The sequence below is a fragment of the Hetaerina americana genome, unplaced genomic scaffold, assembly GCF_022747635.1.
Source record: "Hetaerina americana unplaced genomic scaffold, ioHetAmer1.1.p SCAF_4, whole genome shotgun sequence".
NCBI lineage: Eukaryota > Metazoa > Arthropoda > Insecta > Odonata > Calopterygidae > Hetaerina > Hetaerina americana.
The window spans coordinates 61674646-61693316 of NW_027286985.1; the positions used below are offsets into that span (position 1 = coordinate 61674646).

Here is an 18671-nt window from a genome sequence, read left to right on the forward strand (position 1 = left end):
CGCCACAGTGTAAGAGATGGGGAGTAAGATTGGGAAAAGAGGCACCAGAGGTAATCCACTTGGGTAGATGCACAGCTGTCTCCGGTCCTCAAATTTTACTTTCCTGGAAGTTACTCTAAAGGCATTATGGGCTGGAGTACAACTCCTTCACTCCACGAATGCATATTTGCTAAGTCGGCCGTGTTAAAAGATAATGGCGCGAGAGACACATTCGCCTAGTAGACAAAACACAGGACCTTAAGTGCAGCTCTCAAATCCTCTATCGTGAAAAAGCGTTTATTTACTGACACGTGTCTTGTTATTGTCTCCTCCGCTGAAGGGCGTGAATTGCATATTAGGGCAGAATATGGCGCCTGTGAAAATGTAGATAGTGGCGCCAGTTGTAACAGAAGTCGTAGAAATCAAACTGTTTAACGTTGGCCGTCCGATTGGTAACGTTGGCGTTCTAACATTGGCCGTCTAATTGCTGACAGTAAATAGATGAAGCTTACGGAGTATTTTTTGCACTAGCCTTTTCTCTCTACAGTATTATATAACTTTCTAGATTATTATTTGCACCATGATTTCCGTAGGAAAATATTTAGAAAAATATATCGACACTATGGTTTTGTTTTTCTAACAAGAAAAAAGTTGCAAATGTCAAATTCACTTGAATTTTCTGGGGTTTCTCCTTAATGATGAAAACATTAATTTACTAAAATTGAATAACATATTCAACCGAACTAGCAACATATGTTTCATCTGCAATTATAGCGAGCGATTAGACAGTGTTAGTATGTGTGTGTGTGTATATATATATATATATATATATATATATATATATATATATATATATATATACGCAAAACTTTCATAAAAATTGCGCATTTGGGCTCTCAGTTCAAATAAAACCAAAGAATAAATGAACGGATAGTAGCAATTTTCCACTTGTTGAGATTTAATGTACGGACGGATTTCGATGTATTACATCATCTTCAGGCCTTATCCTGAAGATCATGTAATACATCGAAACTCGGTGTACAATAAATCATATCCAGTGGAAAATTGAAACTGCCCGTTCTTCATTATGTTCGTATTCCATTAAGTCACGCCCGAAACAACTTCAATCTACACTACTAGAGAAGCTAAAACTGAATGAATTTTGTCAAGGATGAATAGAAAATTAGTCTGTTTTGAAGTTATTCTCGATATTTTTGGTTTGATATTTAGACCTTCCTGTTATGTAGTTAGCCACAAATTGAGCAGGTACGTTTTATTACTGAATGCTAATCTAGCACTGTAACATACAAACAATACGCATGTGTCCCCGCAAGTCACCACTAGGGTGTTTGGCAGGGGGTGATTACACTCCATACTAATTTCGACGCAACATACTTTTCCCCAATAGCGTGGTCGGACAACGTTATTCTGATCCCTTATCGTTCGTGGGCAAAATGGAATCTTAAATCTATCTTTTCTATACTTAATACGAGTATTTATGAATTTAATTACATTGTCTCTATGTGTTTCACCCAAAATTTTTCATTACAACTTTGAGTGTAATGATTCGTACAAAAATTTAAGCCTTCAGTTGGAATATTTTGATAAATGTATCATTAAAATGAAGTAAATAACTGCTTATAAGTAAACATAAACTTTACAAGGTCTGCTCCAAAGGTAGTATGACTTATTTTTTCCAGGATAGACGGACTGACGGAAGGCGGTTTCTCTGGCTGGGTTCGAGGGAGGGGAATTCTGGAGGCCAGTGGCAGTTGGCTCCCAGCACTTTCGGAGTGCGGATCGTTCGTTTGCGAAACCTCTATAACGTGACATAGTTACGCTCCGTCGCGAACCGGTCATTGGAACAGCACTACGCCATCAAATTTTGCGTGAAACTGGGCAAAACCGGGAAAGAGACTCATGAAATGCCTAAGGCAGCTTATGGTGATAACGCAATGGATAGATTGAGTGTTCTTGAGTTTCGGGAGGTTAAAGAAGATGTTGAAGACGCCGAAAGTTCAGAACGCCCTTCGACCTTTTAAAGTGACGAAAATATTGCAAGAGTGAAGACTTTGTTGGCCATGGATCGCAGACTAAATGTTCATATGGTTTCTGATGAACTTGGTATCCCTAAAAGTGATGTGCATTGACTTGTGACTGAAAACATGAGCATGAGAGAGGTGTGTGCGAAGTTGGTACCGCGAGTGCTCCCGGAAGAACAAAAGGATCTGTCAAGAGCTTCTCGACCATGTGAGTGAGGATCCAAATATTTTAGGCAATGCCCCACTTGACTTATTCCACTTCCCCCGCCTCCAATTCGTGCTGAAAGGACGTCACCACGTCTCAGTGATAGCATTACAACAGGCCATGACGAGGGAACTGGGCAGGATTCCCGGCGCCACCTTCCAGAAGGTGTACAAGCCTTGAAAAACCCTATGTGTGCTGCTTCGAAAACTTTTGAGAGGATATATCAATTCTGGCAATACTTTAAATCAACTCAGTTCTACTACTTCTGGGACAGCCCTGTATTATATCGCTAATTTCATTATTTATTATCGCTGATAAAGGCTTCACTACCATGCATTCTGTCATTTTGTACCCGAACATGCTTTCTATTAGCTTTTCATGCTTTGTTGTCTTGCCATATATATTTCAACTAAGCTATTAAATCACCTGAACGGACTTCATCACATTTGCGTTTTAATACCGCCAGTTATAATGGCACGCATCAATAATATGCCACATGTCCGTCATTCCTTCATCTCCATAAAAAGAACTGAGCCTCATGTAGCAGGACAGATGGGCCGCTATTTAGTATTGCTTGAATGAAGCACTTCCGAAGGTAACCAAACTCTCATCGAATTGCGGGTCGTATATGGTGAAGACTCGAAACCTCTTCCGTTGAAATAAAAAGTTGCTTTTATTTTCTCCCGTATCGGGAACAGAGGAGTATCCTATTCCCTTTAAAGCACACGTAACTTCCTCTTTTCGACCGTCTTTTATTTTATTTTTTATTACATTCTCGTCTGCGTCTCTGCGTGCGCTTTTCTTACCTTCTTTTCTCCTCCGCTGTGTGCGTCTCCCCTCTCCCACGTCCTCCTCGACCACCTTCCATTTTATTTATTCTATGGCTCCCTTTCTACTATCCCTTCATAGGGGAGGACCCTGTCGTCTCCTTCATTTCGTCAGCAGGTCTTCCACTCCCTTTCTCCTTCCCCTCCCACCTCTTTTCAATTTTCTCCCTCGCCACATTCGTCTCCCACCCTTCCTTTCGGTTCCTCAAGAACCTATTTGTCCACCGACCTCGCGCATGCGGTACCAACCGTCCACTCCCCTTGACGCCCTCTTCACACGCAAGGGGGACCGTCGCACCCACTCCGTGTGCCTCTACATGATCATCCGGAAATTGAGAGAAAAGAGCGTCCAGGCGGGAGGGTCAAAAGGGCGGTGGCCGAGACACGGAACGCAAATGTCGACTGATGTATCTCATCATGATGATATATCCGATGCGATGAAACTTTTGCGTGCGCCTCATGTCATTAAATTTCTCTTTGATAAGATGACGGATGGTCTACTATAAAATAGGAAAGACAAAAACACTTGTTTCAGCCACTTTTCCAATGTTGGCAATCCGCTCAGGAAGAGTTTCCCGGTCGGCATGCCCCGGGGAATTATAATTGTCAATAATCACATACTTTTCCGGCAAATATGTCGCAAATTGCAATAAAAGACCTCTCAAAAACTTTTTTCCTCGTGCGTAATTATTATCGAGGTGAAGTTGTATGGGGCTTGACTACACTGGACTATACACTTGTACATACTATTTTCATTGGCTTTTACCGCGTCTAATTATAAATGAATCACAATTACCACAGGAAATAATCACTCAATGCTAAAAATATGCACGAATCGGAACGAATAATAATGCAATGCCAGCAGTATTTCACGCTCAAGTAAGTTTAATATTAGAGCGTGTTGGGCTCGACTACACTAGACTATAGATGAGTGCATACTTTTTTAATTGGCTTTATATGCATGTAGTTACAAATAAATTAACAATAATAAAAACAAAAATCACGGAATGACAACAGTTTTCACACAACGGAACCAATTCAATCCTAAAATTGCCCACTTAGGAAATTAGAATCATGTAACCTTTCTCATTTAGTTTTAAAATGACAAAATGGAATGATGACTGGTAGTAGTCCTCATTTAGCTTAAAGGAAATTTAGGATATTTTTCAGGGATATAAATCATTCTCCTACAACGAGATTGGACCCTATCCCCCCAAATTTCACGCCAAATGCTTTATCCCAGCCTATAAATTACGTTTTGACCACTGAGACCACAGACCTAGAGTTGCTGTGCAAAGTAGTGGGTGGTTCCTATGGAGATACTGTAAAAGAACTGAGAAACGCATCAACAAATGCCAAGCATATGTTAATAAAGCCTCCAATTTTTCTTGCTTAACGTACTTAGAAAACATTTAGACCATTAGAAAAGTTTCACTCAAGGAATGAGAGAAGGCACAGATGTTTAAAGAAAAAGGAATATTACATTGAATTTTAAAATATTAGTTTTAAAAATTTAGTTCTACCATCATATTTTGAATAATATTTTATACTGTAGATATTCATGTATCTGGACGATGCATATGTGCGATTCTGATCTATTAGTATCGTATAAAAATCCCATATTTAAGATAAACATTTTAAGATAGAATTATGGGAAAGATAACGTGGAACGCGCGGCTTCTGAACTTTCATAGCCTATCATTCGATTTAGAGTTGCTTTAGTGAGATTTTATGAGTAGTTGATGTTATTCACCTTGAAGCCAGACCTGCGAAGCAAACCTTAAGTATGGTGGCATAATACACTTATTTTTCCCAACGATATACTGTGACGCCCAACATCACTGAAATAAATACACATAAGGGTGAAAATATTCGCTATTTGTTATTTCAATCCTATGAGCTTGCCGTACTAACTTAATTTTGATCAGAAATTATTAATTTAATAAAGATTTTGAAAAGAAGGAATTTCTTAATAATTACTGTAATTTTTCTGCACAACGTAGTGGATAGTATCTAACCCGTATATACTTTACTGCGTGTAATTCCAACATCAATAGGGGAGACATTTAATTATCGATATCGGAGGGATGATGTGGAAGAGATAAGCCCTTTCCGTGCGTCATTAGGTAGTAAACTATTAATCAGATTCCAAAATCAGTTAAACGAGTCTCTAAATTAGACTCCCCGTAACTCCAATATCCATTGGTATCACATTTAAAATGTACCTCGATAGTCATTCCGGATCATTTAAAAATATATTGCTGCGACCGTATTGAGGAATATATGAGATGGATGCATTAAACTCGCCTTTGATTAGCTCATCATTCGTAATATTTGATTTATCCGAATCCAATTTTGATTACAAACCCAAGAGGAACCCCGCTAAATCTTATTGTTATCGATTCTACGCTAAATCTTATTTTTATTGATTCCACACCAATGAATCCGATTTTTAAAACTGCGACGACTGATAGTTCTAGCTTAGATTTAATGGATACAACAGGAGAAATTAAGTGCGAAATGTGCGGACCTAATTTAAGCGGCAATGTTTATTTAAACTTAAACTAAAACTTTTTTGTTAAACTTTAAACTAACTTTATACGTTTAACTGTTAACTTATGTAATAGATAAGTTACACTCACAACTTATATTTGTGATAAATTGGATTTTGGTTGTGGAATGATTAGAGTGCCGTGTTCGTGCAGTGCCGACTGGATATCCCAGTTGTAAGTCTATTTAAGACGTTAGATTTACGCGAGCTGTGCAATTCTCTGGACACCTGATCATTCTGGAAAACTTCAGTCGGTGCAAATAATGGAACTGCCCACTCTTGAATTTACTACACTGTACAGAGTTTAGGCGTGAAATTAGAAGAGTTCTACCCTCACATATCAAACAAACCTTTTTTTGACTAATGTAGTAGTAAATATGTTTATTTTTATGTCAAATAAATGAAGTTATTTTATCATCGACGACTTGAGGAGAGTATTTCAACCGGGAACACATAAAAGAGATCAAAATAGATAATATGAAACCTATGGATCTAGATTCCCCCTTCAGCAAGGATATAAGAGTATGATGACCGTGGTTCGTTGGCCAAAATGGTCCAAAGTGACCGTCCGTTGGTTGGTCATTTTGGTTGTTAATCGACAACTGGAAGTGGCTTAATCCGGTGTTTTAGAAGGTCATTATGGCCCAGGTCTAAGTCCATCTCACGTGTACGTTAGTCCAAAATCAAGGCGGAGGGAGGTAGTTTTCGTGAAATGGACAAAACAGTTCTCGGCTGAAGACGAAAAGAAGCCCCAAAAACTACAATACGGGTAGAAGATCATTGCCGAGGAATACCTCCTTCCGCTTTCCGTACAAAACTACGCTCCAAATCAAAGGTTTTATGCTTATTTTCTTAACATCATTATCCAACGTCTCGTCCTCACTATCGATTCTCTCCTTCTCGTGAAAACCTCTTTGTCTAACGCAATTCTTCTTCCTATGTCCCAACTACTCTGAATATTTGGTTCCAAAACACTTCGAAAATAGGCAGTTTCCTGTTTAAAGGTTTAAATTAACCCAACAATCAAATATATCTTAATATTCAATAAATAATTAACTATAAACATGCATTATTATGATAGCGTAATGCTGAATCGAGAGTAAATATATTTAGGTCTCTCGGTACCAAGATGCTTAAAGGTAAAACCTGCATCCTAATATAGTTTTCTACAACCTCAAAAAATCTCAATGCATAATAATTTAATCTAATAAATAAATCTTGTGCATCTCTATTCTTCTACCCAACGGACAAAATGCTTGCTTGAACTCTCTTGTAATCAATAGCGTCTATTAGTCTATCGTATTTTATTTTATTCTGTTTAACCTCATGCAATATATTATATTTATTAAATAATTTTTCATGTTTAAAAAGCATACTTGTATGAAAATTGTGATTACGGTACATTTTCTTCAGTGAACGATTTTATTAATATATTATTAATATAATTAGACTACTTGGTAAATACAAATATATATATATATATATATATATATATATATATATATATATATATATATATATATATATATAAGAAAAAACCGTGTGTTTATAGGTTAATTTTTTTTAGTTGTTCGAATATATATATATTGTGTATATTACTTTTCCACCGTAAGTTTTTCGAAATATACATTTTATGAATGAAAGATTTTGTTCACTAGATGAAAAATGTCTCTTATACCCTCTTAGCGGATTTGGGTCTCTGAGCAAAATAAAATCCGTTTCTCTCCCTTTTTCTGTCTCTTTCCAGATAGCTTATCCTACCCTCAAAAAAAGCCGGGTTGGTTGCCCTGTTTGGAAAAGGTGAGTGAAAAAGATGATGGTTGGCTGGTGAATCCCTCACCGATTTCCTATTAAGCCACAGAGCACACACCGGATCCGATGAAGAAATAGACGGATTGAACCAATTCGCTGTCTCTCTTCCATGAAGACGAAAATAGGGTAATTTTTCCCTTGCCCCCTTCCTATCTACTCCCTTTTACTTCTCCCGTGTCCTTTCCCTCTCTGAGCGGTATCTCGAAGCCTGCTCTCCGCTCTTGAATCTCCTTATATATTCTGCCAGGGTGCGGAGGCTCGGGGAATGTTGGGACCTCTTACTTTTCCTCAATGGCTAATGTAAACGACGGTCTTCAATGCGCCTCCCTTCGATGAGACGAACTCATAAGAGAGCCTCTACAGTCACCCGAAAGGATAGCATGAAAATAAAGGAAACCTTCTACGAATGCCTACATATTTAATTATTCTTTGAGATCGGCTATGGGAGGGAAAGTTAAAGGGGAAGCACTGATTTCTACGGGTAGGAATGTATGGTGGGGAAATCGAAGTGTGAAGATGACATGAAATGGAAGTGGAGGCTACTCAAATGGTGAATATTTTCGCAAGCGGGTGATTAAAAATTCATATTGAAGGGAATTCAATTCGTAACCAGTCACAGATGACAAAGAACGTCGGGATTCAATGAACGTGATGCATATTGCAGCCAGTATCTGATGATGATAAAAAAAAACTCCCAAGCAGTATCTGTCGTCATTGCTAACAGTGAGATCTCTGTATTACTTTTTGGGAAATATAATTATTTTCATTTGATATCTGACTTGGAAAGACTCGAATCATATAGCATTAAAATGTTTAAAAAGTTGACAATAACAACGAAGAAACCCATCTTGGTAAATATTACTCCCACACGCCGCCTTATAGGAAAATTGCACGTTAAATTGGCTCATGAATGCTAGTATCTATATTTTCTCTACTGACTGAATTAAATTTCAGTTTATATATATATATATATATATATATATATATATATATATATATATATATATTTGAAAAAGAATGCTCTACAGCGACAACATAAGTATATAAAAACTTTGATAAATATTTATACCCAGGAACACAGAGAAAGGATACACATATCTAGTTGACGTTTCGACATCATATATGTATATTTATATGTATGTATATATATATATATAACTCTGATTTGAGCGATATATATATATTATATATATATACACATACGAGGGTCATCCGGAAAGTAGTACCCGTTCGTGAAATAAAGACACAAAAGTAAATATTAACAAACATAAAAAATTTTATTTGAAAGAGGATACTTTAAACTACTTCTCAACATAATCTCCAAGCAAATTAAGGCATTTGTCATAACGTGTGACAAGTTTCTGTATTCCTGCTGCATAGTCCTTCGCCGCCAGCTCATTGAGATACGCGAGGGACCCATCTTGCACAAATTTTTGCATAATGCAGATGGTGTTTAACAATTTCATGAACAATTGTTCGAGAAACATTGGGAAAATGCTCACAGATGTCATCAATTGTGACGCGCCGATCGTTCCTCACGAATTCGTCAACTGAGCTCACCAGTTGGTCTGTAATGACAGACGGTCTCTCCGAACGCTCATCGTCGTGTGTGTTCCCCCTCCCCATGTTGAAGTTGCGACACCACCGCCGAACAGACGACTCGTCCATTACATTGTCTCCATACACCTCCTTTAATTGGCGATGAATATCACATGGGCGAACGTTTCTTGCATTGAGGAATTTAATCACTGCCCTCACTTCACAACTGGCGGCGTTCTCAATTTTTTTAAACATTGTAAACAATCACAGAAACAACACAGGCAATGCTAGCGTCACGCAACTTGGCTCAGAGAAGGCAGACAAGCCACTGAAGCTATCTGACCTCGTCCAGCGGCTACTCGCGTCGTCAGCACTTCATGCGGCACGAACGGGTACTACTTTCCGGATGACCCTCGTGTGTGTGTGTATATATATATATATATATATATATATATTACTCTGATTTGAGCGATATATATATATATATATATATATATATATATATATTTATATATATATTACTCTGATTTGAGCGGAAAAACAGGAGAAAGCTCCTGGAAAGTTAGTATGCTAATTGCATGAAAGTTTAGATGGCTTTATCGGAGTTTTAGCGACCACTTAACCATGAACGACCAAAACCATGACGCCCCTGAATATTGTTTTAGCCTACTTATATGATTCATGTCACCTAAAATTTTCCATGAATTCAAAAAATTCTAAAAATGCTAATTCAAAATAAATGGTAAACTTTCGAGCTTTGAGGCATATTTTATTCAAAGCCAAAATATTTAATTTCCTGAGATTAAATACATGGAAGATGAGATAAAGTCTGATTTTATCTATTATCTTTTGCTATTATTTGGGACTTGTGTGTCACCTGACACTGTCTATCAGAACATGTATATTTTTAATAATAATAATATGCATTTAGTTTCCAGTTGAAAGTTTGACATAAAGAAGTACCAGCAACTTGAATCAATAGGTTAGTGTAGCCTGTTTACACATCTCTACAAACGCCATGCCCTGCTGGAACACTACACATTTGCCATAAATGTAAAACTCGGATGAATATGAAGTAAAAGTTTCACAAAATATTTACGTGAATCAGAAATATATTATCTAGATTAAAAATCGATGGAGTAAGAGGTAGAAGTAGAGGTCAATTAAAATAATATTGATAATTTATATTGCTGTATGATTTGTTTCAAGCGTAAGGAGGTTAATTTTTAACGTTTAAGTTCTTATTCAGAAAATAGAGACTACCAGAAACAAAGCATGATGCAATTTATTTTTAAACGTTTGAAATAAGAGGTCCTGTTCAAAATTTATGGCGTGTGTAATATTTGTGTTAACATATTTTTGAAAATGCTTATTTACTCCCCATCTCTATTACTTACCTTTCTTGTAGGTGTTCTCTCTTATTAATTATTTAATGTTTTGCACTTTCCAGTTTTGTGCATATGAAAAGAAAAGCAGTCGTGGAGAAAATGTCCCCCCATAAATCTCAACGCTAAAGACGTCTGGCGCTATGCTGTGTTTTGCTCTGGAAAATAAACCAAAAAACTTTCTCCTTATCTATGCCCATTTTTAGAGCAGCGATTTGTCAAACGTATAAAAAAGTTCACAACTATAAATTCCTTGCGGACTTCGGAACTAGATGCTCTTTTTTTCTTCCGATCGAAGAATCCGCATCTGGCTGTCAGGTCACATATCCGATCGATCATTTGGTCCCAGCACGTAGAAAGAAATTTGAATCGAAAAAACGCTGGCAGTTCCATTTTTCCTCCTGACTTCGTGACTTCAATCGATTTTAATCCTTGTCTTTCGGTTCTCCTACGCGACATATTGACGTGGATGGAGACCTTGATTATTATTGGTCGAAGTATGCTGGAAGACGGAGTGATTTATGAAATGGTAGAAATATCCAAGTCGAAGAACGTCTACGATCGAGAGGAAGGTATATGGGACGAATTGATTAGGATAAGTTAAAAATGAGAGAAGGGTATTGGTAGTAAGATCGGTTATCTTAGTGGTTTATTATGCTAAAATTAGTTTCCTATCAATAGTGTTATCAATTATTATTCATGCAGATCCACTTACAATTCTCCCACGATGTAGAAGTTGAGCATAAGAGAATAAGATCATAAATTCAAGTATTTTGATAGCTTTACCTATTCGCGCATAATTTTGGATGTAAATGGGAAGAACAATAGATGGATTAGTGAATAGCATCAAAAAATGAGCATCCAAACTCCAATAAGAGAAAAATCGTTATTTCATAGCTTTTAGAATGAAAAATTACAATATATTTGGGTATTTCAGAAAAGAGTATGAGCGGGGGCTCTAGATATTTGAGTTTGGAGAAAATAAGCTTTGGGATTCGATTTAACGAAGTACTTTGGAGAGAGATAAGAGATAGAAAGACAGCTATGGGAGTAATGCCAAGAAAAAAGAACTTTTTTGTAGGATGCATCAGTTTGGTTTTTATTATACTGTTGACAGTTGTTTATTTTGAATCTTAAGTGGAGAACATGGAGAGAGAGAGAATTGTATTGTCGATCGACCAGAAAGGAGGGTATGAGTCTATGTGGAGATTTGACATATGACAATGCAATTAAAACACTTCATATTTTCCAAATTTGTGGTGATGATAAAAGTTAGTTGTAATTTTCCATAGAGTTCTTCCTAAAAGTAGACGACTAGAGAATAGACGTACTAGAAGTTTTTCAATGCACATGAATCCTCTTTAGGTAAAAGTTATTTTAATACAACAATTTCAGAGCGTAAAAATCATTCGCCTTGACTGGGATCCCAGTCAAGGCGAATGATTTTTACACTCTGAAATTGTTGCATTGAAATGCACATTAGCGGATGATTCCGTTAAAAGTTACTGTTGCGGCATCTCCTGTAGTTTCTTTAGAAAAGTTATTATGTATCTGAAGGTGGTGCATGTGTATTTAAACACTTGCACAGAAAAATTCTTGAAATTACCATTGACATTTATCATCATGACATATTACAATCTAAAGTGGTAGATAGATCGCAGATATGTGTTATAAATCCTCAAAAAATGAGCAATACTGATTCTCAGGACCGACCAAAGCCTTCCAGCCCACGTTAGACTGAAAAATTAAAATAATAAGATGGTAGGCTAATACCATTAACTGTCAAAGTAAATATGTGACGACAGAAGCAACATTTTATATTAGTTTAAATATAATTGAATGCTCACTGAAAATCATCAGCTATTAATAATATAGTTTCATTAATCTCTAATAGTGATGTTATGATTAATAGTTAATTAACATTAAAGGAATGTGAAACATACTTGAAAAAATAACTTCCATGCTAAGGAATAGAATTTTCCCATTTAAGTTCAAGATCTTTGGTCAACAAAAGTCTTTTAAAAATTCTCCACCACCACGCATGTTTATCAATTAAAAATAAATTTGGAAGAAATAAAATACACAGATCCCATGAATATTAAACCGTCTATTGAAATAAATTAGCCATGATGTAATCACAGAATTCAGATCAAAAGCTTTCCATTCAAAATAATAACATATGTTCTTTGAAATAGAATCAATGTGCTCGGATATTAGAAAGAAAAGTGATAGGATATCACTTTTTGGTACGTTTTTGGCACCTTAGATACCATGGTTTGGGCATTCAGAAGACGCTTACGGAAAATTAATGTTTCCGTCATAATCATTTGTGTTCATTCCGAAGACTGGTTGGCTTCATTCATCCATTGCAAGACCTAAGCTAATCTGTGTTTGAAGACCATCAAACTGAAATCGTCTAGATGCGGAGGTTGTCTAAGTATTCCAACGACTGAGGACACTAATAAACCTTAGATATAAAAGTTGATATATAATTTATCTCAAAAGAGGAATTCTAACGACGACAATCTCTGCTTTTGCTATGAGCAATGCCGGCGAATATTCAGAAGTCACAATTGGAGTAAGATTAAATTTTTATCATTTAACGAATAATTCTGCGATCCTTTTCAACATTTCAGATAATACGTTATCTCAGAATCTTAAAGTCTCCTTAATACATTCTTCCGCCATTTTCTCAAAGTTTGCAATTATTATTCCGTATCATAAGTAGAGGAAACGTCGACTATCAGTAGTTATCAATTACTTTCCGCTTTTATTCGGTTATATATAAATGATACACAAGGTATGCGCATGTTTGCAGGCCCTAAGTTAAAATCTGAACGAGTAAATACATCCAAATTCTCCCGCAGTAAAATGATTAAATTTACTTGAGCTGTAGTCTTTGAAAATGCAAACAGTCAGTAATTAGTGTGCGGTTGGAATGAAATGAATCATCTCAAATAGAGAGGGTTTTATCGACAAAAAATAGTTTGGAAGATTGCAAGGTAAAATAAATTATTATTTTTCCTCAAAGAGTTTGAGTATAAAGGCATACATTTAGTCACGTTATGAGCCGTTACATTTCTTTTGCACCGAAAACGGAAGTCTTTCTTAAACGATTCTCTTAGATTTTGCCGCACTGCATTCAAAATAAGTAGCCCTTTTTTCGCGAGATATCTTCCTCTTTCAAATTGGGATCTGCTGCCGAGTGGTGATGTGTGCGTACAAGACAAGCCATGCATTGCAGTAGTTGAAAAATAACTCATGCAGTAGTCATAAATGCGCCAGTGAAATTTTTCGGGCTCAGCGCAGGGAGATGACTCGTGCTGAATTTGAGAATGAGAAAAAGTTTTTGAAACCTGAGATAAATATAACAGAAAAATGTCTCAAAATTGGATATAATTTCATTTCGGCAGATGTTATTTATCACCCAGTGAGCATAAAGCAATACAGGAATTGTTGCTTCAAGTTATTAAACACTTTTCCAAGCTGTTTCGAGCCCTTATACCATTTTCTCTTAAGCAAGTGGCCCTAAATCGATTTTTTAATATTCAAATAACTCTGTGACCTTCAGTTGGCAAAATTCGGCCGTGCTCTGTTGGGTGATGGGATTCTTGAGTTTAAGTTTCTCGAGATTCTTTCTTAGGGTTTACGGAAATTCTGAATGATATTTGCCTACTTTCATTTATTCCAGCCCGAGAGAGCTTTTGAAATGTGAAATTGGAGGGAGTGAGAATGGAAGAGTGGAATGGGAAAGAAACAAGTATGGGACTTATGAAATAAGGAGAGAAGACTGGGTATGCAGAAATTGGGAGAAGAGAGGAAAAGAGGAGATCTCCGTACTATTTTTACTGGATTCGGAACGGCGAAAGAAAGAAGCCTAGTTACTAACGAAATATTCTTTCTCATTCAGTGATAGTAAATATTTGTTGGTTATTTCATAAGGAAATTCAGTATTTTGAAACTCATACGTTTTATATAATATCATAATTGAGGCCTCTTTATGCTCCCAACTCGTGATAGACCACTGCATTCACGAATGTAGCGTTTCCTTAATCAATGGCGAAATAGTGCAAATTCTGAAAATGTCTATCTCATTGACCGAAGGAAGCAGAAGGAGACATTGGAAAAATTTAAGAATACCACAATGCTCCGTTTCCATACATATCTCTCTCTTTTTCGCAATGCGACGGTAGTATAAAGGATTTTGAAGAGAAACAACGCTTGCGGAAAAAGTCATTCATAACAGTTCAGAAGTCAATGGCCATGATTTAAGAGAATGAAAGTAGACGATAAAGATATTCAAAGCTTTAAAATGTTACGCAGAGGAAATCTACTAAATACACGTAGTTATAGAATTAAGAATATGCTCAATTCTCAGCGAGATTCTGATAATTTTATCACACTAGTATATTTAGTAAAGGAGTCAATAAGTCGTTTCTCATACACATTGAAAGTTTGGACTCATACGACCCTCATCGTTTAATAAGACTAACTTATGAAAAAATAAAACTTGATTAAAAATAAACATCACCAAATACGATGTTAAGTTTTCCAATCTCTCTATAATAAACTGTACGAATAATAACGTAAACTAGTACTTTGTTTCTTTCAACTCAGAAAATATAAAAAAATTACAAGTAATTTTCAAAATAAATGAATATTATTTATTTTGAACATATGCTTGAAACCATAAACACATTAATCAACCCGAATGTCGGTTTGGTAGGTAATGACAGAGTTCACCCAGTACTAGGCCCGACGGCGTGTGAAATTCACACATCAGGGTAGGGAGGCCAGTACCTTTCTCTGTACCAGTCATGGTTTCCCAGGAAGATCTGGTACCCGAAAAATCACATAGCCTGGGTAGAGCTGAGGGTGCCCAGAGAGACTTGCCCGGGGATAGAACCCGAACTCTTCGGTCAGTAATCCAAATAACCTCAACCCCTAGACTACCGCGACTTGTATATACAAACACACACATATATGTACAGGTATATATATATATATATATATATATATATGTATATATATATATGTGTATATATATATATATATATATATATATATATATATATATATATATATATATATATATATATATATATATATATATATATATGTATATATGTATATATATATACACACACACGAGGGTCATCCGGAAAGTAGTACCCGTTCGTGAATTAAAGACACAAAAGTAAATATTAACAAACATAAAAAATTTTATTTGAAAGAGGATACTTTAAACTACTTCTCAACATAATCTCCAAGCAAATTAAGGCATTTGTCATAACGTGTGACAAGTTTCTGTATTCCTGCTGCATAGTCCTTCGCCGCCAGCTCATTGAGATACGCGAGGGACCCATCTTGCACAAATTTTTGCATAATGCAGATGGTGTTTAACAATTTCATGAACAATTGTTCGAGAAACATTGGGAAAATGCTCACAGATGTCATCAATTGTGACGCGCCGATCGTTCCTCACGAATTCGTCAACTGAGCTCACCAGTTGGTCTGTAATGACAGACGGTCTCTCCGAACGCTCATCGTCGTGTGTGTTCCCCCTCCCCATGTTGAAGTTGCGACACCACCGCCGAACAGACGACTCGTCCATTACATTGTCTCCATACACCTCCTTTAATTGGCGATGAATATCACATGGGCGAACGTTTCTTGCATTGAGGAATTTAATCACTGCCCTCACTTCACAACTGGCGGCGTTCTCAATTTTTTTAAACATTGTAAACAATCACAGAAACAACACAGGCAATGCTAGCGTCACGCAACTTGGCTCAGAGAAGGCAGACAAGCCACTGAAGCTATCTGACCTCGTCCAGCGGCTACTCGCGTCGTCAGCACTTCATGCGGCACGAACGGGTACTACATTCCGGATGACCCTCGTGTGTATATATATATATATATATATATATATATATATATGTATATATGTATATGTATATATATATATGTATATATATATATGTATATGTATATATATATGTATATATATATATATGTATGTATATATATATATATAATTATATATATATATATATATAGTATAAAATTTAGCACTAGTGGACACAGAAAAAAAGACAGTAACACACAAAAAAGAGACTCACTAAATTTCGAATTTTCGGTGGCCGCAGCCACCTTCCTCAAGGTAGAGATGGACAGAAATGCCTACAGATTCATATATATATATATATATCTTTGTGTTGTGTGCAATGACTAATATCCCTTTTATTTCTCAAAATAAATAGATTATAAAAATAAAAGGGATATCAGTCATTTTTCCAACCAAAGATTAAAAGAAAATGACGAAATTATTCATGTTAAAAAGAACTTACTTCAATTTGAAGTTCTAAATAAGATGTTATGTACAATGAGTAAAACCTCTATACGCACACAAGTTATAATTATTTTATTATTTCACATTTTCAAAAATTTTTGTTTCTCGTGTGCTGTTAAAAATTAAACTCTTTTGTTCTAGAGTAATTCATTACTTTATAGCCTAGTAAAACGGTAAAAGTAAAATCTTTCTATCCAAATTTAAGATTGAATGCTATTTTTAATTGGAAAATAAAAATATGGAAATATTGTTTTTATCCCTCCTAATGGAAAATAACCTTTACATGGTGGAATAGCTTTTGCCTTCTGATGATCCCAGATCTGTGTTGGAGGGGCATTCATATTTGCTCCTATCCATGCCAGGCAGGTTGATAATTAGGAACCAACCAGACAAAAGGAAGTCCGCGTAGTATCTGTTCCTCCGTTAGGAAGGTAAAGGTGGCCATTGAGTGATGGTGGCACGTTAAAAACCCTTTGAAGAAATGAACGAGAAACTACCTCAATCATTACCCCATGAAAAAATGAAGGAGGGAATAATTAGACTAAGTTCTGGAAACCACGGGACTCGGCCAGCTTACCCGATGGATGGTTTTGGCATTGGAATAAGGAAGCATCGATCGCAACGATAAGAATGGATTATCAGTAGGCTTTTATGAAATTTATTGAGTAGGGATAGGGATCTGGGTACAACAGACGAAAATTGGGAACATAAAAATAGGAATATGGAATTAAATGACTACCCTTATTACAAATTATATTCACTGAGACCGATATGATGATGATGACTAGGTAATTTCTGGTGGGCGCATGACAAAAACGCGAGTCAAAATTATCTGAATACGACCACTGTTTTGAACTGAGCGTAGGTGGTTCATTAGCTCCTTGCTTCAATTATCTCCTCAGGTAGGGAATGCCATTTCCCCTTCGAGGTTTGAGTTTCTCAAAAAACACTATTGATCATTACCTCTATTCCTGTGACTCATTAAGGTCAGCTAAAAATTCCGGGTTTTGAGTTTCCCGGTCCAATTAAGCATCGTACGAAAAAGAGAGCCTGGTTTCGGTGAAGTGGTCGGTGTAATAAGGGGGGATAGAGGAAGTCAATACTTCGGACTCTTTTGCGTAATTCCAATAGGATTGCTGAAGGTAAAAACCTTTTGAATGAATGAATAAAAGGGCGACGGCATGAAAAAGGGAGATTTTATCGAAGAAGACCTAGTCGGCGAGCCGGTACCTCGCGGCAAATATTTCAGTGAATTTATTCGTCAAATCCAGATTCATTAACCGGTTTCACAAGACAAGATGTCGCGGTGTGATGAGAACGAATGCATTAATGAGTTCGGATTTAATCGTAGGTCTTTAAGAGAAGGACTATATTGAGTTCCGATAGAAAATATAACTTCACCTACGAGAACATCGAATTTCAACTCAGGGACTAATGAATGAATGAAAATCGTGTTCGTTAGCAATCAGACCTAATTCTGCTCTACGGTGAAAGACAAAGACAGCCGTGATCATTCGTACACCTTATGGGTATATGCACTATAAATACGTATCTTACTTATGTGATCACTCTTTTCAAGTTTTAGTATCGCATCCGTGGGTCACTGAGAAGCTTCCTCGACAGAGGAAGGATTAGTGTCCATGGGAGGAAAACTTCAATTAGGTGATGAATCTTGTCAAACATTTACAGATCGTTTTAATGGAAGATTAAAAAGTCGTAGTTGCGGAAGACGCAATAGCATTTCCACTCTGGGGAATTTTATATATTATAAACGAACGTGTATCAACAATTTCTATATGAACGGGTTATTCGTTATCAAATTATATCTGAACGGATTATTCGAAGCAACACGTCCTACTAGTGACGCAAGGCTTCATGTTCGAGCCCTGCCTAGGGTACGGGTGCTGTGAAAACTACAGAGGCCCGAAAACCTAGATGGTAAAACAATGATGATTGATCGTGATCCCAGACGCGTACGG

The 18671-nt window shown here is 36.5% G+C and overlaps 1 protein-coding gene across 1 annotated transcript in view; it reads right to left on the reverse strand.

Annotated features, from left to right (window-relative positions):
* The window catches only part of LOC139692459 (alkaline phosphatase-like), a gene marked incomplete at its 5' end in the record, with an annotated part of 349793 nt that overhangs the window by 30551 nt on the left and 300571 nt on the right, over positions 1 to 18671 (reverse strand). The gene's annotated exons all lie outside the window — the stretch shown is intronic.